This window comes from Harpia harpyja, chromosome 13 (genome assembly GCF_026419915.1).
Source record: "Harpia harpyja isolate bHarHar1 chromosome 13, bHarHar1 primary haplotype, whole genome shotgun sequence".
Lineage (NCBI taxonomy): Eukaryota > Metazoa > Chordata > Aves > Accipitriformes > Accipitridae > Harpia > Harpia harpyja.
In genome coordinates, this window is record NC_068952.1 from 19,082,947 (window position 1) to 19,109,251 (window position 26,305).

Sequence of the window (26,305 nt, forward strand, 5' to 3'; positions counted from 1 at the left end):
CGAGCACCATGAGATGTGCTGTCTTTAGGAAATCACAGATTCCCAGTACTCTTGTGCCTGTAGATAGGGCACCAAGGGAAGGTGAAGAGCAGCACCAGCTTTCAGGGCTGCGACCTTCCTTGTGGGAGCAGGAGTCGGACGTTTACCTTTTCGGAAAGAGGCTCTGCCGAGGACGAGCTCCATGAGATGTGCTGTCTCTAGGAAAGCACAGATCCCCAGTGCTGTTGTGCTTTGAATAAGCTGCACAGGTAAGGTGAAGAGCAGCACCAGCTTTCAGGGCTGCGACCTTCCTTGTGGGAGAAGGAGTTGGACGTTTGCCTTTTCGGAAAGAGACTCTTGCGGGGACGAGCACCATGAGATGTGCTGTCTCTAGGAAAGCAGAGATCCACAGAGCTGTTGTGCCTGTAGATAGGGTGCCAAGGGAAGGTGAAGAGCAGCACCAGCTTTCAGGGCTGCGACCTTCCTTGTGGGAGAAGTAGTCGGACGTTTGCCTTTTCGGAAAGAGGTTCTGCCAAGGACGAGCACCATGAGATGTGCTGTGTCTAGGAAAGCACAGATCCCCACTGCTGTTGTGCCTGTAGATAGGGCACCAAGGGAAGGTGAAGAGCAGCACCAGCTTTCAGGGCTGCGACCTTCCTTGTGGGAGCAGGAGTCGGACGTTTGCCTTTTCGGAAAGAGGCTCAGCCAAGGACGAGCACCATGAGATGTGCTGTTTCTAGGAAAGCACAGATCCCCAGTGCTGTTGTGCTTGTGAATAAGCTGCATGGGGAAGGTGAAGACCAGCACCAGCTTTCAGGGCTGCGACCTTCCTTGTGGGAGAAGGAGTCGGACGTTTGCCTTTTCGGAAAGAGTCTCTGCCGAGGATGAGCACCGTGAGATGTGCTGTCTCTAGGAAAGCACAGATCCCCACTGCTGTTATACTTGTGAATAAGCTGCATGGGGAAGGTGAAGACCAGCACCAGCTTTCAGGGCTGCGACCTTCCTTGTGGGAGAAGGAGTCGGACGTTTGCCTTTTCGGAAAGAGGCTCTTGAGGGGACGAGCACCATGATATGTGCTGTGTATAGGAAAGAACAGATTCCCAGTACTCTTGTGCCTGTAGATAGGGCACGAAGGGAAGGTCAATACCAGCACCAGCTTTCAGGGCTGCGACCTTCCTTGTGGGAGCAGGAGTCCGACGTTTGCCTTTACGGAAAGAGGCTCTGCCGATGACGAGCAACATGAGATGTGCTGTCTCTAGGAAAGCACAGATCCCCAGTGCTGTTGTGCTTGTGAATAAGCTGCATGGGGAAGTTGAAGACCAGCACCAGTTTTCAGGGCTGCGACCTTCCTTGTGGGAGAAGGAGTCGGACGTTTGCCTTTTCAGAAAGGGGCTCTGCCGAGGATGTGCGCCATGAGATGTGCTGTCTCTAGGAAAGCACAGATCCGCAGTGCTGTTGTGCCTCTAGCTAGGGTACCAAGGGAAGGTGAAGAGCAGCACCAGCTTTCAGGGCTGCAACCTTCCTTGTGGGAGAAGGAGTCGGACGTTTGCCTTTTCGGAAAGAGGCTCTGCCGAGGACGAGCACCATAAGATGTGCTGTGCCTAGGAAAGCACAGATTCCCAGTACTCTTGTGCCTGTAGATAGGGCACCAAGGGAAGGTGAAGAACAGCACCAGCTTTCAGGGCTGCGACCTTCCTTGTGGGAGCAGGAGTCGGACGTTTGCCTTTTCGGAAAGAGGCTCTGCGGAGGACGAGCACCATGAGATGTGCTGTGTCTAGGAAAGCACAGATCCCCACTGCTCTTGTGCTTGTGAATAAGCTGCATGGGGAAGGTGAAGACCAGCACCAGCTTTCAGGGCTGCGACCTTCCTTGTGGGAGAAGGAATCGGACTTTTGCCTTTTCGGAAAGAGGCTCTGCCGAGGACGAGCACCGTGAGATGTGCTGTCTCTAGGAAAGCACAGATCCCCACTGCTCTTGTGCCTGTAGATAGGGCACCAAGGGAAGGTGAAGACCAGCACCAGCTTTCAGGGCTGCGACCTTCTTTTTGGGAGAAGGAGTCGGACGTTTGCCTTTTCGGAAAGAGGCTCTTGCGGGGACGAGCACCATGAGACGTGCTGTCTCTAGGAAAGCACAGATCCCCAGTGCTGTTGTGCTTATGAATAAGCTGCATGGGGAAGGAAAAGACCAGCACCAGTTTTCAGGGCTGCGACCTTCCTTGTGGGAGAAGGAGTCGGACGTTTGCCTTTTCGGAAAGAGGCTCTGCCGAGGACGAGCACCATGAGATGTGCTGTCTTTAGGAAATCACAGATTCCCAGTACTCTTGTGCCTGTAGATAGGGCACCAAGGGAAGGTGAAGAGCAGCACCAGCTTTCAGGGCTGCGACCTTCCTTGTGGGAGCAGGAGTCGGACGTTTACCTTTTCGGAAAGAGGCTCTGCCGAGGACGAGCTCCATGAGATGTGCTGTCTCTAGGAAAGCACAGATCCCCAGTGCTGTTGTGCTTTGAATAAGCTGCACAGGTAAGGTGAAGAGCAGCACCAGCTTTCAGGGCTGCGACCTTCCTTGTGGGAGAAGGAGTTGGACGTTTGCCTTTTCGGAAAGAGACTCTTGCGGGGACGAGCACCATGAGATGTGCTGTCTCTAGGAAAGCAGAGATCCACAGAGCTGTTGTGCCTGTAGATAGGGTGCCAAGGGAAGGTGAAGAGCAGCACCAGCTTTCAGGGCTGCGACCTTCCTTGTGGGAGAAGGAGTCGGACGTTTGCCTTTTCGGAAAGAGGCTCTGCCGAGGACGAGCACCATGAGATGTGCTGTGTCTAGGAAAGCACAGATCCCCAGTGCTGTTGTGCTTGTGAATAAGCTGCATGGGGAAGGTGAAGAGCAGCACCAGCTTTCAGGGCTGCGACCTTCCTTGTGGGAGCAGGAGTCGGACGTTTGCCTTTTCGGAAAGAGGCTCTGCCGAGGACGAGCACCATGAGATGTGCTGTCTCTAGGAAAGCACAGATCCCCACTGCTGTTGTGCTTTGAATAAGCTGCACAGGTAAGGTGAAGAGCAGCACCAGCTTTCAGGGCTGCGACCTTCCTTCTGGGAGAAGGAGTTGGACGTTTGCCTTTTCGGAAAGAGGCTCTTGCGGGGACGAGCACCATGAGATGTGCTGTCTCTAGGAAAGCAGAGATCCACAGAGCTGTTGTGCCTGTAGATAGGGTGCCAAGGGAAGGTGAAGACCAGCACCAGCTTTCAGGGCTGCGACCTTCCTTGTGGGAGCAGGAGTCGGATGTTTGCCTTTTCGGAAAGAGGCTCTGCCGAGGACGAGTCCCATGAGATGTGCTGTCTTTAGGAAAGCACAGATCCCCACTGCTCTTGTGCTTCTGAATAAGCTGCATGGGGAATGTGAAGACCAGCTGCAGATTTCAGGGCTGCGACCTTCCTTGTGGGAGCAGGAGTCGGACGTTTGCCTTTTCGGAAAGAGGCTCTTGCAGGGACGAGCACCATGAGATGTGCTGTCTCTAGGAAAGCACAGATCCCCAGTGCTGTTGTGCTTCTGAATAAGCTGCATGGGGAAGGTGAAGACCAGCACCAGCTTTAAGGGCTGCGACCTTCCTTGTGGGAGAAGGAGTCGGACGTTTGCCTTTTCGGAAAGAGGCTCTGCCGAGGACGAGCACCATGAGATGTGCTCTGTCCAGGAAAGCAGAGATCCACAGAGCTGTTGTGCCTGTAGATAGGGCACCAAGGGAAGGTGAAGACCAGCACCAGCTTTCAGGGCTGCGACCTTCCTTGTGGGAGAAGGAGTCGGACGTTTGCCTTTTCGGAAAGAGGCTCTGCCGAAGACGAGCACCATGAGATGTGCTGTGTCTAGGAAAGCACAGATCCCCAGTGCTCTTGTGCTTGTGAATAAGCTGCATGGGGAAGGTGAAGACCAGCACCAGCTTTCAGGGCTGCGACCTTCCTTGTGGGAGCAGGAGTCGGACGTTTGCCTTTTCGGAAAGAGGCTCTGCCGAGGATGAGCGCCATGAGATGTTCTGTCTCTAGGAAAGCACAGATCCCCAGTGCTGTTTTGCCTGTAGCTAGGGTACCAAGGGAAGGCGAAGAGCAGCCCCAGCTTTCAGGGCTGCGACCTTCCTTGTGGGAGAAGGAGTTGGACGTTTGCCTTTTCGGAAAGAGGCTCTGCCGAGGACGAGCACCATGAGAAGTGTTGTCTCTAGGTAAGCACAGATCCCCACTGCTCTTGTGCTTGTGAATAAGCTGCATGGGGAAGGTGAAGACCAGCACCAGCTTTCAGGGCTGCGACCTTCCTTGTGGGAGAAGGAATCGGACTTTTGCCTTTTCGGAAAGAGGCTCTGCCGAGGACGAGCACCGTGAGAAGTGTTGTCTCTAGGTAAGCACAGATCCCCACTGCTCTTGTGCCTGTAGATAGGGCACCAAGGGAAGGTGAAGACCAGCACCAGCTTTCAGGGCTGCGACCTTCCTTGTGGGAGAAGGAGTCGGATGTTTGCCTTTTCGGAAAGAGGCTATGATGAGGACTAGTACCATGGGATGTGCTGTCTCTAGGAAAGCACAGATCCCCACTGCTCTTGTGCTTGTGAATAAGCTGCATGGGGAAGGTGAAGACCAGCACCAGCTTTCAGGGCTGCGACCTTCCTTGTGGGAGCAGGAGTCGGACGTTTGCCTTTTCGGAAAGAGGCTGTGAGGAGGATGAGCACCATGAGATGTGCTGTGTATAGGAAAGCAGAGATCCACAGAGCTGTTGTGCCTGTAGATAGGGTGCCAAGGGAAGGTGAAGACCAGCACCAGCTTTCAGGGCTGCGACCTTCCTTGTGGGAGCAGGAGTCGGACGTTTGCCTTTTCGGAAAGAGGCTCTGCAAAGGACGAGCACCATGAGATGTGCTGTCTCTAGGAAAGCAGAGATCCCCAGTGCTCTTGTGCTTGTGAATAAGCTGCATGGGGAAGGTGAAGACCAGCACCAGCTTTCAGGCCTGCGACCTTCCTTGTGGGAGAAGGAGTCGGACGTTTGCCTTTTCGGAATGAGGCTTTGCCGAGGACGAGCACCATAAGATGTGCTGTGCCTAGGAAAGCACAGATCCCCAGTACTCTTGTGCCTGTAGATAGGGCACCAAGGGAAGGTGAAGAGCAGCACCAGCTTTCAGGGCTGCGACCTTCCTTGTGGGAGCAGGAGTCGGACGTTTACCTTTTCGGAAAGAGGCTCTGCCGAGGACGAGCAACATGAGATGTGCTGTCTCTAGGAAAGCAGAGATCCCCAGTGCTGTTGTGCTTTGAATAAGCTGCACAGGTAAGGTGAAGAGCAGCACCAGCTTTCAGGGCTGCGACCTTCCTTCTGGGAGAAGGAGTTGGACGTTTGCCTTTTCGGAAAGAGGCTCTTGCGGGGACGAGTACCATGAGATGTGCTGTCTCTAGGAAAGCAGAGATCCACAGAGCTGTTGTGCCTGTAGAGAGGGTGCCAAGGGAAGGTGAAGACCAGCACCAGCTTTCAGGGCTGCGACCTTCCTTGTGGGAGCAGGAGTTGGATGTTTGCCTTTTCGGAAAGAGGCTCTGCCGAGGACGAGCACCATGAGATGTGCTGTCTCTAGGAAAGCAGAGATCCCCACTGCTGTTGTGCTTGTGAATAAGCTGCATGGGGAAGGTGAAGACCAGCACCAGCTTTCAGGGCTGCGAGCTTCCTTGTGGGTGAAGGAGTCGGACGTTTGCCTTTTCGGAAAGAGGCTCTGATGACGACGAGCACCATGGGATGTGCTGTCTCTAGGAAAGCACAGATCCCCACTGCTCTTGTGCTTCTGAATAAGCTGCATGGGGAATGTGAAGACCAGCTGCAGCTTTCAGGGCTGCGACCTTCCTTGTGGGAGCAGGAGTCGGACGTTTGCCTTTTCGGAAAGAGGCTCTGCCGAGGACGAGCACCATGAGATGTGCTGTGCCTAGGAAAGCACAGATCCCCACTGCTCTTGTGCCTGTAGATAGGGCACGAAGGGAAGGTGAAGACCAGCACCAGCTTTCAGGGCTGCGACCCTCCTTTTGGTAGAAGGAGTCTCACGTTTGCCTTTTCGGAAAGAGGCTCTTGCAGGGACGAGCACCATGAGATGTGCTGTCTCTAGGAAAGCACAGATCCCCAGAGCTGTTGTGCTTATGAATAAGCTGCATGGGGAAGGTGAAGACCAGCACCAGCTTTAAGGGCTGCGAACTTCCTTGTGGGAGAAGGAGTCGGACGTTTGCCTTTTCGGAAAGAGGCTCTGCCGAGGACGAGCACCATGAGATGTGCTCTGTCTAGGAAAGCAGAGATCCACAGAGCTGTTGTGCCTGTAGATAGGGCACCAAGGGAAGGTGAAGACCAGCAGCAGCTTTCAGGGCTGCGACCTTCCTTGTGGGAGAAGGAGTCGGACGTTTGCCTTTTCGGAAAGAGGCTCTGCCGAGGACGAGCACCATGAGAAGTGTTGTCTCTAGGTAAGCACAGATCCCCACTGCTCTTGTGCTTGTGAATAAGCTGCATGGGGAAGGTGAAGACCAGCACCAGCTTTCAGGGCTGCGACCTTCCTTGTGGGAGAAGGAATCGGACTTTTGCCTTTTCGGAAAGAGGCTCTGCCGAGGACAAGCACCGTGAGAAGTGTTGTCTCTAGGTAAGCACAGATCCCCACTGCTCTTGTGCCTGTAGATAGGGCACCAAGGGAAGGTGAAGACCAGCACCAGCTTTCAGGGCTGCAACCTTCCTTGTGGGAGAAGGAGTCGGATGTTTGCCTTTTCGGAAAGAGGCTATGATGAGGTCTAGCACCATGGGATGTGCTGTCTCTAGGAAAGCACAGATCCCCACTGCTCTTGTGCTTGTGAATAAGCTGCATGGGGAAGGTGAAGACCAGCACCAGCTTTCAGGCCTGCGACCTTCCTTGTGGGAGAAGGAGTCGGACGTTTGCCTTTTCGGAATGAGGCTTTGCCGAGGACGAGCACCATAAGATGTGCTGTGCCTAGGAAAGCACAGATCCCCAGTACTCTTGTGCCTGTAGATAGGGCACCAAGGGAAGGTGAAGAGCAGCACCAGCTTTCAGGGCTGCGACCTTCCTTGTGGGAGCAGGAGTCGGACGTTTACCTTTTCGGAAAGAGGCTCTGCCGAGGACGAGCACCATGAGATGTGCTGTCTCTAGGAAAGCAGAGATCCCCAGTGCTGTTGTGCTTTGAATAAGCTGCACAGGTAAGGTGAAGAGCAGCACCAGCTTTCAGGGCTGCGACCTTCCTTCTGGGAGAAGGAGTTGGACGTTTGCCTTTTCGGAAAGAGGCTCTTGCGGGGACGAGTACCATGAGATGTGCTGTCTCTAGGAAAGCAGAGATCCACAGAGCTGTTGTGCCTGTAGAGAGGGTGCCAAGGGAAGGTGAAGACCAGCACCAGCTTTCAGGGCTGCGACCTTCCTTGTGGGAGCAGGAGTTGGATGTTTGCCTTTTCGGAAAGAGGCTCTGCCGAGGACGAGTCCCATGAGATGTGCTGTCTCTAGGAAAGCACAGATCCCCACTGCTGTTGTGCTTGTGAATAAGCTGCATGGGGAAGGTGAAGACCAGCACCAGCTTTCAGGGCTGCGAGCTTCCTTGTGGGTGAAGGAGTCGGACGTTTGCCTTTTCGGAAAGAGGCTCTGATGAGGACGAGCACCATGGGATGTACTGTCTCTAGGAAAGCACAGATCCCCACTGCTCTTGTGCTTCTGAATAAGCTGCATGGGGAATGTGAAGACCAGCTGCAGATTTCAGGGCTGCGACCTTCCTTGTGGGAGCAGGAGTCGGACGTTTGCCTTTTCGGAAAGAGGCTCTGCCGAGGACGAGCACCATGAGATGTGCTGTGCCTAGGAAAGCACAGATCCCCACTGCTCTTGTGCCTGTAGATAGGGCACGAAGGGAAGGTGAAGACCAGCACCAGCTTTCAGGGCTGCGACCCTCCTTTTGGTAGAAGGAGTCTCACGTTTGCCTTTTCGGAAAGAGGCTCTTGCAGGGACGAGCACCATGAGATGTGCTGTCTCTAGGAAAGCACAGATCCCCAGTGCTGTTGTGCTTATGAATAAGCTGCATGGGGAAGGTGAAGACCAGCACCAGCTTTAAGGGCTGCGACCTTCCTTGTGGGAGAAGGAGTCGGACGTTTGCCTTTTCGGAAAGAGGCTCTGCCGAGGACGAGCACCATGAGATGTGCTCTGTCTAGGAAAGCAGAGATCCACAGAGCTGTTGTGCCTGTAGATAGGGCACCAAGGGAAGGTGAAGACCAGCAGCAGCTTTCAGGGCTGCGACCTTACTTGTGGGAGCAGGAGTCGGACGTTTGCCTTTTCGGAAAGAGGCTCTGCCGAGGACGAGCACCATGAGATGTGCTGTCTCTAGGAAAGCACAGATCCCCAGTGCTGTTTTGCCTGTAGCTAGGGTACCAAGGGAAGGTGAAGAGCAGCCCCAGCTTTCAGGGCTGCGACCTTCCTTGTGGGAGAAGGAGTTGGACGTTTGCCTTTTCGGAAAGAGGCTCTGCCGAGGACGAGCACCATGAGAAGTGTTGTCTCTAGGTAAGCACAGATCCCCACTGCTCTTGTGCTTGTGAATAAGCTGCATGGGGAAGGTGAAGACCAGCACCAGCTTTCAGGGCTGCGACCTTCCTTGTGGGAGAAGGAATCGGACTTTTGCCTTTTCGGAAAGAGGCTCTGCCGAGGACAAGCACCGTGAGAAGTGTTGTCTCTAGGTAAGCACAGATCCCCACTGCTCTTGTGCCTGTAGATAGGGCACCAAGGGAAGGTGAAGACCAGCACCAGCTTTCAGGGCTGCAACCTTCCTTGTGGGAGAAGGAGTTGGATGTTTGCCTTTTCGGAAAGAGGCTATGATGAGGACTAGCACCATGGGATGTGCTGTCTCTAGGAAAGCACAGATCCCCACTGCTCTTGTGCTTGTGAATAAGCTTCATGGGGAAGGTGAAGACCAGCACCAGCTTTCAGGGCTGCGACCTTCCTTGTGGGAGCAGGAGTCGGACGTTTGCCTTTTCGGAAAGAGGCTGTGAGGAGGATGAGCACCATGAGATGTGCTGTGTATAGGAAAGCAGAGATCCACAGAGCTGTTGTGCCTGTAGATAGGGTGCCAAGGGAAGGTGAAGACCAGCACCAGCTTTCAGGGCTGCGACCTTCCTTGTGGGAGCAGGAGTCGGACGTTTACCTTTTCGGAAAGAGGCTCTGCAAAGGACGAGCACCATGAGATGTGCTGTCTCTAGGAAAGCAGAGATCCCCACTGCTCTTGTGCCTGTAGATAGGGCACCAAGGGAAGGTGAAGAGCAGCACCAGCTTTCAGGGCTGCGACCTTCCTTGTGGGAGCAGGAGTCGGACGTTTGCCTTTTCTGAAAGAGGCTCTGCGAAGGACGAGCACCATGAGAAGTGCTGTGTCTAGGAAAGCACAGATCCCCAGTGCTCTTGTGCTTGTGAATAAGCTGCATGGGGAAGGTGAAGAGCTGCACCAGCTTTCAGGGCTGCGAGCTTCCTTGTGGGAGAAGGAGTCGGACGTTTGCCTTTTCGGAAAGAGGCTTTGCCGAGGACGAGTCCCATGAGATGTGCTGTCTCTAGGAAAGCACAGATCCCCAGTGCTGTTGTGCTTGTGAATAAGCTGCATGGGGAAGGTGAAGACCAGCACCAGCTTTCAGGGCTGCGAGCTTCCTTGTGGGTGAAGGAGTCGGACGTTTGCCTTTTCGGAAAGAGGCTCTGATGAGGACAAGCACCATGGGATGTGCTGTGCCTAGGAAAGCACAGATCCCCACTGCTCTTGTGCCTGTAGATAGGGCACGAAGGGAAGGTGAAGACCAGCACCAGCTTTCAGGGCTGCGACCCTCCTTTTGGTAGAAGGAGTCTCACGTTTGCCTTTTCGGAAAGAGGCTCTTGCAGGGACGAGCGCCATGAGATGTGCTGTCTCTAGGAAAGCACAGATCCCCAGTGCTGTTGTGCTTATGAATAAGCTGCATGGGGAAGGTGAAGACCAGCACCAGCTTTCAGGGCTGCGACCTTCCTTGTGGGAGAAGGAGTCGGACGTTTGCCTTTTCGGAAAGAGGCTCTGCCGAGGACGAGCACCATGAGATGTGCTCTGTCTAGGAAAGCAGAGATCCACAGAGCTGTTGTGCCTGTAGATAGGGCACCAAGGGAAGGTGAAGACCAGCACCAGCTTTCAGGGCTGCCACCTTCCTTGTGGGAGAAGGAGTCGGACGTTTGCCTTTTCGGAAAGAGGCTCTGCCGAGGACGAGCACCATGAGATGTGCTGTGTCTAGGAAAGCACAGATCCCCAGTGCTGTTGTGCTTGTGAATAAGCTGCATTGGGAAGGTGAAGAGCAGCACCAGCTTTCAGGGCTGCGACCTTCCTTGTGGGAGCAGGAGTCGGACGTTTGCCTTTTCGGAAAGAGGCTCTGCCGAGGATGAGCGCCATGAGATGTTCTGTCTCTAGGAAAGCACAGATCCCCAGTGCTGTTTTGCCTGTAGCTAGGGTACCAAGGGAAGGTGAAGAGCAGCCCCAGCTTTCAGGGCTGCGACCTTCCTTGTGGGAGAAGGAGTTGGACGTTTGCCTTTTCGGAAAGAGGCTCTGCCGAGGACGAGCACCATGAGAAGTGTTGTCTCTAGGTAAGCACAGATCCCCACTGCTCTTGTGCTTGTGAATAAGCTGCATGGGGAAGGTGAAGACCAGCACCAGCTTTCAGGGCTGCGACCTTCCTTGTGGGAGAAGGAGTCGGACTTTTGCCTTTTCGGAAAGAGGCTCTGCCGAGGACAAGCACCGTGAGAAGTGTTGTCTCTAGGTAAGCACAGATCCCCGCTGCTCTTGTGCCTGTAGATAGGGCACCAAGGGAAGTTGAAGAGCAGCACCAGCTTTCAGGGCTGCAACCTTCCTTGTGGGAGAAGGAGTCGGATGTTTGCCTTTTCGGAAAGAGGCTATGATGAGGACTAGCACCATGGGATGTGCTGTCTCTAGGAAAGCACAGATCCCCACTGCTCTTGTGCTTGTGAATAAGCTGCATGGGGAAGGTGAAGACCAGCACCAGCTTTCAGGGCTGCGACCTTCCTTGTGGGAGCAGGAGTCGGACGTTTGCCTTTTCGGAAAGAGGCTGTGAGGAGGATGAGCACCATGAGATGTGCTGTGTATAGGAAAGCAGAGATCCACAGAGCTGTTGTGCCTGTAGATAGGGTGCCAAGGGAAGGTCAATACCAGCAGCAGCTTTCAGGGCTGCGACCTTCCTTGTGGGAGCAGGAGTCGGACGTTTGCCTTTTCGGAAAGAGGCTCTTGCGGGGACGAGCACCATGACATGTGCTGTCTCTAGGAAAGCAGAGATCCACAGAGCTGTTGTGCCTGTAGATAGGGTGCCAAGGGAAGGTGAAGACCAGCACCAGCTTTCAGGGCTGCGACCTTCCTTGTGGGAGCAGGAGTCGGACGTTTGCCTTTTCGGAAAGAGGCTCTGCCGAGGATGAGCACCATGAGATGTGCTGTCTCTAGGAAAGCACAGATCCCCACTTCTGTTGTGCTTGTGAATAAGCTGCATGGGGAAGGTGAAGAGCAGCACCAGCTTTCAGGGCTGCGACCTTCCTTGTGGGAGAAGGAGTCGGACGTTTGCCTTTACGGAAAGAGGTTCTGCCGAGGACGAGCACCATGAGATGTGCTGTGTCTAGGAAAGCAGAGATCCCCAGTGCTGTTGTGCTTGTGAATAAGCTGCATGGGGAAGTTGAAGACCAGCACCAGCTTTCAGGCCTGCGACCTTCCTTGTGGGAGAAGGAGTCGGACGTTTGCCTTTTCGGAAAGAGGCTCTGCCGAGGACGAGCACCATAACATGTGCTGTGCCTAGGAAAGCACAGATCCCCAGTACTCTTGTGCCTGTAGATAGGGCACCAAGGGAAGGTGAAGAGCAGCACCAGCTTTCAGGGCTGCGACCTTCCTTGTGGGAGAAGGAGTCGGACGTTTGCCTTTTCGGAAAGAGGCTCAGCCAAGGACGAGCACCATGAGATGTGCTGTGTCTAGGAAAGCAGAGATCCCCAGTGCTGTTGTGCTTGTGAATAAGCTGCATGGGGAAGTTGAAGACCAGCACCAGCTTTCAGGCCTGCGACCTTCCTTGTGGGAGAAGGAGTCGGACGTTTGCCTTTTCGGAAAGAGGCTCTGCCGACGACGAGCACCATAACATGTGCTGTGCCTAGGAAAGCACAGATCCCCAGTACTCTTGTGCCTGTAGATAGGGCACCAAGGGAAGGTGAAGAGCAGCACCAGCTTTCAGGGCTGCGACCTTCCTTGTGGGAGCAGGAGTCGGACGTTTACCTTTTTGGAAAGAGGCTCTGCCGAGGACGAGCACCATGAGATGTGCTGTCTCTAGGAAAGCAGAGATCCCCACTGCTGTTGTGCTTTGAATAAGCTGCACAGGTAAGGTGAAGAGCAGCACCAGCTTTCAGGGCTGTGACCTTCCTTGTGGGAGAAGGAGTTGGACGTTTGCCTTTTCGGAAAGAGGCTCTTGCGGGGACGAGCACCATGAGATGTGCTGTCTCTAGGAAAGCACAGATCCACAGAGCTGTTGTGCCTGTAGATAGGGTGCCAAGGGAAGGTGAAGAGCAGCAACAGCTTTCAGGGCTGCGACCTTCCTTGTGGGAGCAGGAGTCGGACGTTTGCCTTTTCGGAAAGAGGCTCTGAGGAGGATGAGCGCCATGAGATGTGCTGTCTCTAGGAAAGCACAGATCCCCACTGCTGTTGTGCCTGTAGATAGGGCGCCAAGGGAAGGTGAAGACCAGCACCAGCTTTCAGGGCTGCGACCTTCCTTGTGGGAGAAGGAGTCGGACGTTTGCCTTTTCGGAACGAGGCTCTGGCGAGGACGAGCACCATGAGGTGTGCTGTCTCTAGGAAAGCAGAGATCCCCACTGCTGTTATGCTTGTGAATAAGCTGCATGGGGAAGGTGGAGATCAGCCCCAGCTTTCAGGGCTGCGACCTTCCTTGTGGGAGCAGGAGTCGGACATTTGCCTTTTCGGAAAGAGGCTCTGCCGAGGACGAGCACCATGAGATGTGCTGTCTCTAGGAAAGCAGAGATCCCCAGTGCTGTTGTGCTTGTGAGTAAGCTGCATGGGGAAGGTGAAGACCAGCACCAGCTTTCAGGGCTGCGACCTTCCTTGTGGGAGAAGGAGTCGGACATTTGCCTTTTCGGAAAGAGGCTCTGCCGAGGACGAGCATAAAGAGATGTGCTGTCTCTAGGAAAGCACAGATCCCCAGAGCTGATATGCTTGTGAATAAGCTGCATGGGGAAGGTGAAGACCAGCACCAGCTTTCAGGGCTGCGACATTCCTTGTGGGAGAAGGAGTCGGACGTTTGCCTTTTCGGAAAGAGGCTCTGCCGAGGACGAGCACCATGAGATGTGCTGTCTCTAGGAAAGCACAGATCCCCACTGCTGTTATGCTTGTGAATAAGCTGCATGGGGAAGGTGAAGACCAGCACCAGCTTTCAGGGCTGCGACCTTCCTTGTGGGAGAAGGAGTCGGACATTTGCCTTTTCGGAAAGAGCCTCTGCCGAGGACGAGCACCATGAGATGTGCTGTCTCTAGGAAAGCACAGATCCCCAGTGCTGTTGTGCTTGTGAATAAGCTGCATGGGGAAGGTGAAGACCAGCAACAGCTTTCAGGGCTGCGACCTTCCTTGTGGGAGAAGGAGTCGGACGTTTGCCTTTTCGGAAAGAGGCTCTGCCGAGGACGAGCACCATGAGATGTGCTGTCTCTAGGAAAGCACAGATCCCCACTGCTGTTATGCTTGTGAATAAGCTGCATGGGGAAGGTGAAGACCAGCACCAGCTTTCAGGGCTGCGACCTTCCTTGTGGGAGAAGGAGTCGGACGTTTGCCTTTTCGGAAAGAGGCTCTGCCGAGGACGAGCACCATGAGATGTGCTGTCTCTAGGAAAGCACAGATCCCCACTGCTCTTGTGCCTATAGATAGGGCACAAAGGGAAGGTGAAGACCAGCACCAGCTTTTAGGGCTGCGAGCTTCCTTGTGGGAGAAGGAGTCGGACGTTTGCCTTTTCGGAAAGAGGCTCTGCCGAGGACGAGCACCATGAGATGTGCTGTCTCTAGGAAAGCACAGATCCCCACTGCTGTTGTGCTTGTGAATAAGCTGAATGGGGAAGGTGAAGACCAGCACCAGCTTTCAGGCCTGCGACCTTCCTTGTGGGAGCAGGAGTCGGACTTTCGCCCTTTCGGAAAGAGGCTCTGCCGAGGACGAGCACCATGAGATGTGCAGTCTCTAGGAAAGCACAGATCCCCACTGCTCTTGTGCCTGTAGATAGGGCGCCAAGGGAAGGTGAAGACCAGCACCAGCTTTCAGGGCTGCGACCTTCCTTGTGGGAGAAGGAGTCGGACGTTTGCCTTTTCGGAAAGAGGCTCTGCCGAGGACGAGCACCATGAGATGTGCTGTCTCTAGGAAAGCAGAGATCCCCACTGCTCTTGTGCCTGTAGATAGGGCACAAAGGGAAGGTGAAGACCAGCAGCAGCTTTCAGGGCTGCGAGCTTCCTTGTGGGAGCAGGAGTCGGACGTTTGCCTTTTCGGAAAGAGGCTCTTGAGGGGACGAGCACCATGAGATGTGCTGTCTCTAGGAAAGCACAGATCCCCTGTACTGTTTTACCTGTAGAAAGGGTACAAGGGAAGGTGAAGAGCAGCACCAGCTTTCAGGGCTGCGACCTTCCTTGTGGGAGAAGGAGTCGGACGTTTGCCTTTTCGGAACGAGGCTCTGGCAAGGACGAGCACCATGAGATGTGCTGTCTCTAGGAGAGGACAGATCCCCAGTGCTGTTGTGCTTGTGAATAAGCTGCACGGGGAAGGTGAAGAGCAGCACCAGCTTTCATGGCTGCGAGCTTCCTTGTGGGAGAAGGAGTCGGACGTTTCCCTTTTTGGAATGAGGCTCTGCCGAGGACGAGCACCATGAGATGTGCTGTCTCTAGGAAAGCACAGATCCCCACTGCTCTTGTGCCTGTAGATAGGGCACAACGGGAAGGTGAAGAGCAGCACCAGCTTTCAGGGCTGCGACCTTCCTTGTGGGAGCAGGAGTCGGACTTTCGCCCTTTCGGAAAGAGGCTCTGCCGAGGACGAGCACCATGAGATGTGCTGTCTCTAGGAAAGCACAGATCCCAAGTGCTGTTGTGCCTGTAGATAGGGCACAAAGGGAAGGTGAAGACCAGCACCAGCTTTCAGGGCTGCGAGCTTCCTTGTGGGAGAAGGAGTCGGACGTTTGCCTTTTCGGAACGAGGCTCTGGCGAGGACGAGCACCATGAGATGTGCTGTCTCTAGGAAAGCACAGATCCCCAGTGCTGTTGTGCTTGTGAATAAGCTGCATGGGGAAGGTGAAGAGCAGCACCAGCTTTCAGGGCTGCGAGCTTCCTTGTGGGAGCAGGAGTCGGACGTTTGCCTTTTCGGAAAGAGGCTCTGCCGAGGACGAGCACCATGAGATGTGCTGTGTCTAGGAAAGCACAGATCCCCACTGCTGTTATGCTTGTGAATAACCTGCATGGGGAAGGTGAAGACCAGCACCAGCTTTCAGGCCTGCGACCTTCCTTGTGGGAGAAGGAGTCGGACCTTTGCCTTTTCGGAAAGAGGCTCTGCCGAGGACGAGCACCATGAGATGTGCTGTCTCTAGGAAAGCACAGATCCCCACTGCTGTTGTGCCTGTAGATAGGGCACAAAGGGAAGGTGAAGACCAGCACCAGCTTTCAGGGCTGCGAGCTTCCTTGTGGGAGAAGGAGTCGGACATTTGCCTTTTCGGAAAGAGGCTCTGCCGAGGACGAGCACCATGAGATGTGCTGTCTCTAGGAAAGCACAGATCCCCAGAGCTGTTGTGCTTGTGAATAAGCTGCATGGGGAAGGTGAAGAGCTGCACCAGCTTTCAGGGCTGCAACCTTCCTTGTGGGAGCAGGAGTCGGACGTTTGCCTTTTCGGAAAGAGGCTCTGCCGAGGACGAGCACCATGAGATGTGCTGTCTCTAGGAAAGCAGAGATCCCCAGAGCTGTTGTGCTTGTGAATAAGCTGCATGGGGAAGGTGAAGAGCTGCACCAGCTTTCAGGGCTGCGAGCTTCCTTGTGGGAGAAGGAGTCGGACGTTTGCCTTTTCGGAACGAGGCTCTTGCGGGGATGAGCACCATGAGATGTGCTGTCTCTAGGAAAGCACAGATCCCCACTGCTCTTGTGCTTGTGAATAAGCTGCATGGGGAAGGTGAAGAGCAGCACCAGCTTTCAGGGCTGCGACCTTCCTTGTGGGAGAAGGAGTCGGACGTTTGCCTTTTCGGAAAGAGGCTCTGTCGAGGACGAGCACCATGAGATGTGCTGTCTCTAGGAAAGCACAGATCCCCACTGCTGTTATGCTTGTGAATAAGCTGCATGGGGAAGGTGAAGACCAGCACCAGCTTTCAGGGCTGCGACCTTCCTTGTGGGAGAAGGAGTCGGACGTTTGCCTTTTCGGAAAGAGGCTCTGCCGAGGATGAGCACCATGAGATGTGCTGTCTCTAGGAGAGCACAGATCCCCAGTGCTGTTGTGCTTGTGAATAAGCTGCATGGGAAAGGTGAAGACCAGCACCAGCTTTCAGGGCTGCGACCTTCCTTGTGGGAGAAGGAGTCGGACGTTTCCCTTTTTGGAATGAGGCTCTGCCGAGGACGAGCACCATGAGATGTGCTGTCTCTAGGAAAGCACAGATCCCCAGTGCTGTTGTGCTTGTGAATAAGGTGCATGGGGAAGGTCAGGAGCAGCACCAGCTTTCAGGGCTGCGACCTTCCTTGTGGGAGAAGGAGTCGGACGTTTGCCTTTTCGGAAAGAGGCTCTGCCGAGGACAAGCACCATGAGATGTGCTGTCTCTAGGAAAGCACAGATCCCCACTGCTGTTGTGCCTGTAGATAGGGCACAAAGGGAAGGTGAAGACCAGCAGCAGCTTTCAGGGCTTCGATCTTCCTTGTGGGAGAAGGTGTCGGACATTTGCCTTTTCGGAAATAGGCTCCGCCGAGGACGAGCACCATGAGATGTGCTGTCTCTAGGAAAGCAGAGATCCCCAGAGCTGTTGTGCTTGTGAATAAGCTGCATGGGGAAGGTGAAGACCAGCACCAGCTTTCAGGGCTGCGACCTTCCTTGTGGGAGAAGGAGTCGGACGTTTGCCTTTTCGGAAAGAGCCTCTGCCGAGGACGAGCACCATGAGATGTGCTGTCTCTAGGAAAGCACAGATCCCCACTGCTGTTATGCTTGTGAATAAGCTGCATGGGGAAGGTGAAGACCAGCACCAGCTTTCAGGGCTGCGACCTTCCTTTTGGGAGAAGGAGTCGGACGTTTGCCTTTTCGGAAAGAGCCTCTGCCGAGGACGAGCACCATGAGATGTGCTGTGTCTAGGAAAGCAGAGATCCCCACTGCTGTTATGCTTGTGAATAAGCTGCATGGGGAAGGTGAAGAGCTGCACCAGCTTTCAGGGCTGCGACCTTCCTTGTGGGAGCAGGAGTCGGACGTTTGCCTTTTTGGAAAGAGGCTCTGCCGAGGACGAGCACCATGAGATGTGCTGTCTCTAGGAAAGCAGAGATTCCCACTGCTCTTGTGCCTGTAGATAGGGCGCCAAGGGAAGGTGAAGACCAGCACCAGCTTTCAGGGCTGCGAGCTTCCTTGTGGGAGAAGGAGTCGGACGTTTGCCTTTACGGAAAGAGGCTCTGCCGAGGACGAGCACCCTGAGATGTGCTGTCTCTAGGAAAGCACAGATCCCCACTGCTGTTATGCTTGTGAATAACCTGCATGGGGAAGGTGAAGACCAGCACCAGCTTTCAGGGCTGCGACCTTCCTTGTGGGAGAAGGAGTCGGACGTTTGCCTTTTCGGAAAGAGGCTCTTGCGGGGACGAGCACCATGAGATGTGCTGTCTCTAGGAGAGCACAGATCCCCAGTGCTGTTGTGCTTGTGAATAAGCTGCATGGGGAAGGTGAAGACCAGCAGCAGCTTTCAGGGCTGCGACCTTCCTTCTGGGAGCAGGAGTCGGACGTTTGCCTTTTCGGAAAGAGGCTCTGCCGAGGACGAGCACCATGAGATGTGCTGTCTCTAGGAAAGCACAGATCCCCACTGCTGTTATGCTTGTGAATAAGCTGCATGGGGAAGGTGAAGACCAGCACCAGCTTTCAGGGCTGCGACCTTCCTTGTGGGAGAAGGAGTCGGACGTTTGACTTTTCGGAAAGAGGCTCTGCCGAGGACGAGCACCATCAGATGTGCTGTCTCTAGGAAAGCACAGATCCAAAGTGCTGTTGTGCCTGTAGATAGGGTACAAAGGGAAGGTGAAGACCAGCACCAGCTTTTAGGGCTGCGAGCTTCCTTGTGGGAGAAGGAGTCGGACGTTTGCCTTTTCGGAAAGAGGCTCTGCCGAGGACGAGCACCATGAGATGTGCTGTCTCTAGGAAAGCACAGATCCCCAGAGCTGTTGTGCTTGTGAATAAGCTGCGTGGGGAAGATGAAGACCAGCACCAGCTTTCAGGGCTGCGACCTTCCTTGTGGGAGCAGGAGTCGGACTTTCGCCCTTTCGGAAAGAGGCTCTGCCGAGGACGAGCACCATGAGATGTGCTGTCTCTAGGAAAGCACAGATCCCCACTGCTGTTGTGCCTGTAGATAGGGCGCCAAGGGAAGGTGAAGACCAGCACCAGCTTTCAGGGCTGCGACCTTCCTTGTGGGAGAAGGAGTCGGACGTTTGCCTTTTCGGAAAGAGCCTCTGCCGAGGACGAGCACCATGAGATGTGCTGTCTCTAGGAAAGCACAGATCCCCACTGCTGTTATGCTTGTGAATAACCTGCATGGGGAAGGTGAAGACCAGCACCAGCTTTCAGGCCTGCGACCTTCCTTGTGGGAGAAGGAGTCGGACCTTTGCCTTTTCGGAAAGAGGCTCTGCCGAGGACGAGCACCATGAGATGTGCTGTCTCTAGGAAAGCACAGATCCCCACTGCTGTTGTGCCTATAGATAGGGCACAAAGGGAAGGTGAAGACCAGCACCAGCTTTCAGGGCTGCGAGCTTCCTTGTGGGAGAAGGAGTCGGACATTTGCCTTTTCGGAAAGAGGCTCTGCCGAGGACGAGCACCATGAGATGTGCTGTCTCTAGGAAAGCACAGATCCCCAGAGCTGTTGTGCTTGTGAATAAGCTGCATGGGGAAGGTGAAGAGCTGCACCAGCTTTCAGGGCTGCAACCTTCCTTGTGGGAGCAGGAGTCGGACGTTTGCCTTTTCGGAAAGAGGCTCTGCCGAGGACGAGCACCATGAGATGTGCTGTCTCTAGGAAAGCAGAGATCCCCAGAGCTGTTGTGCTTGTGAATAAGCTGCATGGGGAAGGTGAAGAGCTGCACCAGCTTTCAGGGCTGCGAGCTTCCTTGTGGGAGAAGGAGTCGGACGTTTGCCTTTTCGGAACGAGGCTCTTGCGGGGATGAGCACCATGAGATGTGCTGTCTCTAGGAAAGCACAGATCCCCACTGCTCTTGTGCTTGTGAATAAGCTGCATGGGGAAGGTGAAGAGCAGCACCAGCTTTCAGGGCTGCGACCTTCCTTGTGGGAGAAGGAGTCGGACGTTTGCCTTTTCGGAAAGAGGCTCTGCCGAGGACGAGCACCATGAGATGTGCTGTCTCTAGGAAAGCACACATCCCCACTGCTGTTATGCTTGTGAATAAGCTGCATGGGGAAGGTGAAGACCAGCACCAGCTTTCAGGGCTGCGAGCTTCCTTGTGGGAGAAGGAGTCGGACGTTTGCCTTTTCAGAAAGAGCCTCTGCCGAGGACGAGCACCATGAGATGTGCTGTCTCTAGGAAAGCACAGATCCCCACTGCTGTTATGCTTGTGAATAACCTGCATGGGGAAGGTGAAGACCAGCAGCAGCTTTCAGGGCTGCGACCTTCCTTGTGGGAGAAGGAGTCGGACGTTTGCCTTTTCGGAACGAGGCTCTTGCGGGGACGAGCACCATGAGATGTGCTGTCTCTAGGAGAGCACAGATCCCCAGTGCTGTTGTGCTTGTGAATAAGCTGCATGGGAAAGGTGAAGACCAGCACCAGCTTTCAGGGCTGCGACCTTCCTTGTGGGAGAAGGAGTCGGACGTTTCCCTTTTTGGAATGAGGCTCTGCCGAGGACGAGCACCATCAGATGTGCTGTCTCTAGGAAAGCACAGATCCCCACTGCTCTTGTGCCTGTAGATAGGGCACAAAGGGAAGGTGAAGACCAGCAGCAGCTTTCAGGGCTTCGATCTTCCTTGTGGGAGAAGGTGTCGGACATTTGCCTTTTCGGAAAGAGGCTTCGCCGAGGACGAGCACCATGAGATGTGCTGTCTCTAGGAAAGCAGAGATCCCCACTGCTGTTGTGCTTGTGAATAAGCTGCATGGGGAAGGTGAAGACCAGCACCAGCTTTCAGGGCTGCGACCTTCCTTGTGGGAGAAGGAGTCGGACGTTTGCCTTTTCGGAAAGAGCCTCTGCCGAGGACGAGCACCATGAGATGTGCTGTCTCTAGGAAAGCACAGATCCCCACTGCTGTTATGCTTGTGAATAAGCTGCATGGGGAAGGTGAAGACCAGCACCAGCTTTCAGGGCTGCGACCTTCCTTTTGGGAGAAGGAGTCGGACGTTTGCCTTTTCGGAAAGAGGCTCTGCCGAGGACGAGCACCATGAGATGTGCTGTGTCTAGGAAAGCAGAGATCCCCACTGCTGTTATGCTTGTGAATAAGCTGCATGGGGAAGGTGAAGAGCTGCACCAGCTTTCAGGGCTGCGACCTTCCTTGTGGGAGCAGGAGTCGGACGTTTGCCTTTTCGGAAAGAGGCTCTGCCGAGGACGAGCACCATGAGATGTGCTGTCTCTAGGAAAGCAGAGATCCCCACTGCTCTTGTGCCTGTAGATAGGGCGCCAAGGGAAGGTGAAGACCAGCACCAGCTTTCAGGGCTGCGAGCTTCCTTGTGGGAGAAGGAGTCGGACGTTTGCCTTTTCGGAAAGAGCCTCTGCCGAGGACGAGCACCCTGAGATGTGCTGTCTCTAGGAAAGCACAGATCCCCACTGCTGTTATGCTTGTGAATAACCTGCATGGGGAAGGTGAAGACCAGCACCAGCTTTCAGGGCTGCGACCTTCCTTGTGGGAGAAGGAGTCGGACGTTTGCCTTTTCGGAACGAGGCTCTTGCGGGGACGAGCACCATGAGATGTGCTGTCTCTAGGAGAGCACAGATCCCCAGTGCTGTTGTGCTTGTGAATAAGCTGCATGGGGAAGGTGAAGACCAGCAGCAGCTTTCAGGGCTGCGACCTTCCTTGTGGGAGCAGGAGTCGGACGTTTGCCTTTTCGGAAAGAGGCTCTGCCGAGGACGAGCACCATGAGATGTGCTGTCTCTAGGAAAGCAGAGATCCCCAGAGCTGTTGTGCTTGTGAATAAGCTGCATGGGGAAGATGAAGACCAGCACCAGCTTTCAGGGCTGCGAGCTTCCTTGTGGGAGAAGGAGTCGGACGTTTGCCTTTTCGGAAAGAGGCTCTTCCGGGGACGAGCACCATGAGATGTGCTGTCTCTAGGAAAGCACAGATCCCCAGAGCTGTTGTGCTTGTGAATAAGCTGCGTGGGGAAGATGAAGACCAGCACCAGCTTTCAGGGCTGCGACCTTCCTTGTGGGAGCAGGAGTCGGACTTTCGCCCTTTCGGAAAGAGGCTCTGCCGAGGACGAGCACCATGAGATGTGCTGTCTCTAGGAAAGCACAGATCCCCACTGCTCTTGTGCCTGTAGATAGGGCGCCAAGGGAAGGTGAAGACCAGCACCAGCTTTCAGGGCTGCGACCTTCCTTGTGGGAGAAGGAGTCGGACGTTTGCCTTTTCGGAAAGAGCCTCTGCCGAGGACGAGCACCATGAGATGTGCTGTCTCTAGGAAAGCACAGATCCCCACTGCTGTTATGCTTGTGAATAAGCTGCATGGGGAAGGTGAAGACCAGCACCAGCTTTCAGGGCTGCGACCTTCCTTGTGGGAGAAGGAGTCGGACGTTTGCCTTTTCGGAACGAGGCTCTTGCGGAAACGAGCACCATGAGATGTGCTGTCTCTAGGAAAGCACAGATCCCCACTGCTGTTATGCTTGTGAATAAGCTGCATGGGGAAGGTGAAGACCAGCACCAGCTTTCAGGGCTGCGACCTTCCTTGTGGGAGAAGGAGTCGGACGTTTGCCTTTTCGGAAAGAGGCTCTGCCGAGGACGAGCACCATGAGATGTGCTGTCTCTAGGAAAGCACAGATCCCCAGAGCTGTTGTGCTTGTGAATAAGCTGCGTGGGGAAGATGAAGACCAGCACCAGCTTTCAGGGCTGCGACCTTTCTTGTGGGAGCAGGAGTCGGACGTTTGCCTTTTCGGAAAGAGGCTCTGCCGAGGACGAGCAACATGAGATGTGCTGTCTCTAGGAAAGCACAGATCCCCAGAGCTGTTATGCTTGTGAATAAGGTGCATGGGGAAGGTTAAGACCAGCAGCAGCTTTCAGGGCTGCGACCTTCCTTGTGGGAGAAGGAGTCGGGACGTTTGCCTTTTCGGAAAGAGGCTCTGCTGAGGACAAGCACCATGAGATGTGCTGTCTCTAGGAAAGCAGAGATCCCAAGTGCTGTTGTGCCTGTAGATAGGGCACAAAGGGAAGGTGAAGACCAGCAGCAGCTTTCAGGGCTTCGACCTTCCTTGTGGGAGAAGGTGTCGGACATTTGCCTTTTCGGAAAGAGGCTCCGCCGAGGACGAGCACCATGAGATGTGCTGTCTCTAGGAAAGCACAGATCCCCACTGCTGTTATGCTTGTGTATAAGCTGCATGGGGAAGGTGAAGAGCTGCACCAGCTTTCAGGGCTGCGAGCTTCCTTGTGGGAGAAGGAGTCGGACGTTTGCCTTTTCGGAAAGAGGCTCTGCCGAGGACGAGCACCATGAGATGTGCTGTCTCTAGGAAAGCACAGATCCCCAGAGCTGTTATGCTTGTGAATAAGGTGCATGGGGAAGGTGAAGACCAGCACCAGCTTTCAGGGCTGCGACCTTCCTTGTGGGAGAAGGAGTCGGACGTTTGCCTTTTCGGAAAGAGGCTCTGCCGAGGACGAGCACCATGAGATGTGCTGTCTCTAGGAAAGCACAGATCCCCACTGCTGTTATGCTTGTGAATAAGCTGCATGGGGAAGGTGAAGACCAGCACCAGCTTTCAGGGCTGCGACCTTCCTTGTGGGAGAAGGAGTCGGACGTTTGCCATTTCGGAAAGAGCCTCTGCCGAGGATGAGCACCATGAGATGTGCTGTCTCTAGGAAAGCAGAGATCCCCACTGCTGTTATGCTTGTGAATAAGCTGCATGGGGAAGGTGAAGAGCTGCACCAGCTTTCAGGGCTGCGACCTTCCTTCTGGGAGAAGGAGTCGGACGTTTGCCTTTTTGGAAAGAGGCACTGCTGGGGACGAGCACCATGAGATGTGCTGTCTCTAGAAAAGCACAGATCCCCACTGCTCTTGTGCCTGTAGATAGGGCACAAAGGGAAGGTTAAGAGCTGCACCAGCTTTCAGGGCTGCGACCTTCCTTTTGGGAGCAGGAGTCGGACTTTCGCCCTTTCGGAAAGAGGCTCTGCCGAGGACGAGCACCATGAGATGTGCTGTCTCTAGGAAAGCACAGATCCCCACTGCTGTTATACTTGTGAATAAGCTGCATGGGGAAGGTGAAGACCAGCACCAGCTTTCAGGGCTGCGACCTTCCTTGTGGGAGCAGGAGTCGGACTTTCGCCATTTCGGAAAGAGGCTCTGCCGAGGACGAGCACCATGAGATGTGCTGTCTCTAGGAAAGCAGAGATCCCCAGAGCTGTTGTGCTTGTGAATAAGCTGCATGGGGAAGGTGAAGACCAGCAGCAGCTTTCAGGGCTGCGACCTTCCTTGTGGGAGAAGGAGTCGGACGTTTGCCTTTTCGGAATGAGGCTCTGCCGAGGACGAGCACCATGAGATGTGCTGTCTCTAGGAAAGCACAGATCCCCACTGCTCTTGTGCCTGTAGATAGGGCGCCAAGGGAAGGTGAAGACCAGCACCAGCTTTCAGGGCTGCGAGCTTCCTTGTGGGAGAAGGAGTCGGACGTTTGCCTTTTCGGAAAGAGGCTCTGCCGAGGACGAGCACCATGAGATGTGCTGTCTCTAGGAAAGCACACATCCCCACTGCTGTTATGCTTGTGAATAAGCTGCATGGGGAAGGTGAAGACCAGCACCAGCTTTCAGGGCTGCGACCTTCCTTGTGGGAGAAGGAGTCGGACGTTTGCCTTTTCGGAAAGAGGCTCTGCCGAGGACGAGCACCATGAGATGTGCTGTCTCTAGGAAAGCACAGATCCCCACTGCTCTTGTGCCTGTAGATAGGGCGCCAAGGGAAGGTGAAGACCAGCACCAGCTTTCAGGGCTGCGAGCTTCCTTGTGGGAGAAGGAGTCGGACGTTTGCCTTTTCAGAAAGAGCCTCTGCCGAGGACGAGCACCCTGAGATGTGCTGTCTCTAGGAAAGCACAGATCCCCACTGCTGTTATGCTTGTGAATAAGCTGCATGGGGAAGGTGAAGACCAGCAGCAGCTTTCAGGGCTGCGACCTTCCTTGTGGGAGAAGGAGTCGGACGTTTGCCTTTTCGGAACGAGGCTCTTGCGGGGACGAGCACCATGAGATGTGCTGTCTCTAGGAGAGCACAGATCCCCAGTGCTGTTGTGCTTGTGAATAAGCTGCATGGGAAAGGTGAAGACCAGCACCAGCTTTCAGGGCTGCGACCTTCCTTGTGGGAGAAGGAGTCGGACGTTTCCCTTTTTGGAATGAGGCTCTGCCGAGGACGAGCACCATGAGATGTGCTGTCTCTAGGAAAGCACAGATCCCCACTGCTCTTGTGCCTGTAGATAGGGCACAACGGGAACGTGAAGAGCAGCACCAGCTATTAGGGCTGCGAGCTTCCTTGTGGGAGAAGGAGTCGGATGTTTGCCTTTTCGGAAAGAGCCTCTGCCGAGGACGAGCACCATGAGATGTGCTGTCTCTAGGAAAGCACAGATCCCCAGTGCTGTTGTGCTTGTGAATAAGGTGCATGGGGAAGGTCAGGAGCAGCACCAGCTTTCAGGGCTGCGACCTTCCTTGTGGGAGAAGGAGTCGGACTTTCGCCCTTTCGGAAAGAGCCTCTGCCGAGGACGAGCACCATGAGATGTGCTGTCTCTAGGAAAGCACAGATCCCCAGAGCTGTTATGCTTGTGAATAAGGTGCATGGGGGAAGGTGAAGACCAGCAGCAGCTTTCAGGGCTGCGACCTTCTTGTGGGAGAAGGAGTCGGACGTTTGCCTTTTCGGAAAGAGGCTCTGCCGAGGACAAGCACCATGAGATGTGCTGTCTCTAGGAAAGCACAGATCCCAAGTGCTGTTGTGCCTGTAGATAGGGCACAAAGGGAAGGTGAAGACCAGCAGCAGCTTTCAGGGCTTCGATCTTCCTTGTGGGAGAAGGTGTCGGACATTTGCCTTTTCGGAAAGAGGCTCCGCCGAGGACGAGCACCATGAGATGTGCTGTCTCTAGGAAAGCAGAGATCCCCAGAGCTGTTGTGCTTGTGAATAAGCTGCATGGGGAAGGTGAAGACCAGCACCAGCTTTCAGGGCTGCCACCTTCCTTGTGGGAGAAGGAGTCGGACGTTTGCCTTTTCGGAAAGAGCCTCTGCCGAGGACGAGCACCATGAGATGTGCTGTCTCTAGGAAAGCACAGATCCCCACTGCTGTTATGCTTGTGAATAAGCTGCATGGGGAAGGTGAAGACCAGCACCAGCTTTCAGGGCTGCGACCTTCCTTTTGGGAGAAGGAGTCGGACGTTTGCCTTTTCGGAAAGAGCCTCTGCCGAGGACGAGCACCATGAGATGTGCTGTGTCTAGGAAAGCAGAGATCCCCACTGCTGTTATGCTTGTGAATAAGCTGCATGGGGAAGGTGAAGAGCTGCACCAGCTTTCAGGGCTGCGACCTTCCTTGTGGGAGCAGGAGTCGGACGTTTGCCTTTTTGGAAAGAGGCTCTGCCGAGGACGAGCACCATGAGATGTGCTGTCTCTAGGAAAGCACAGATCCCCACTGCTCTTGTGCCTGTAGATAGGGCGCCAAGGGAAGGTGAAGACCAGCACCAGCTTTCAGGGCTGCGAGCTTCCTTGTGGGAGAAGGAGTCGGACGTTTGCCTTTTCGGAAAGAGCCTCTGCCGAGGACGAGCACCCTGAGATGTGCTGTCTCTAGGAAAGCACAGATCCCCACTGCTGTTATGCTTGTGAATAACCTGCATGGGGAAGGTGAAGACCAGCAGCAGCTTTCAGGGCTGCGACCTTCCTTGTGGGAGAAGGAGTCGGACGTTTGCCTTTTCGCTCTTGCGGGGACGAGCACCATGAGATGTGCTGTC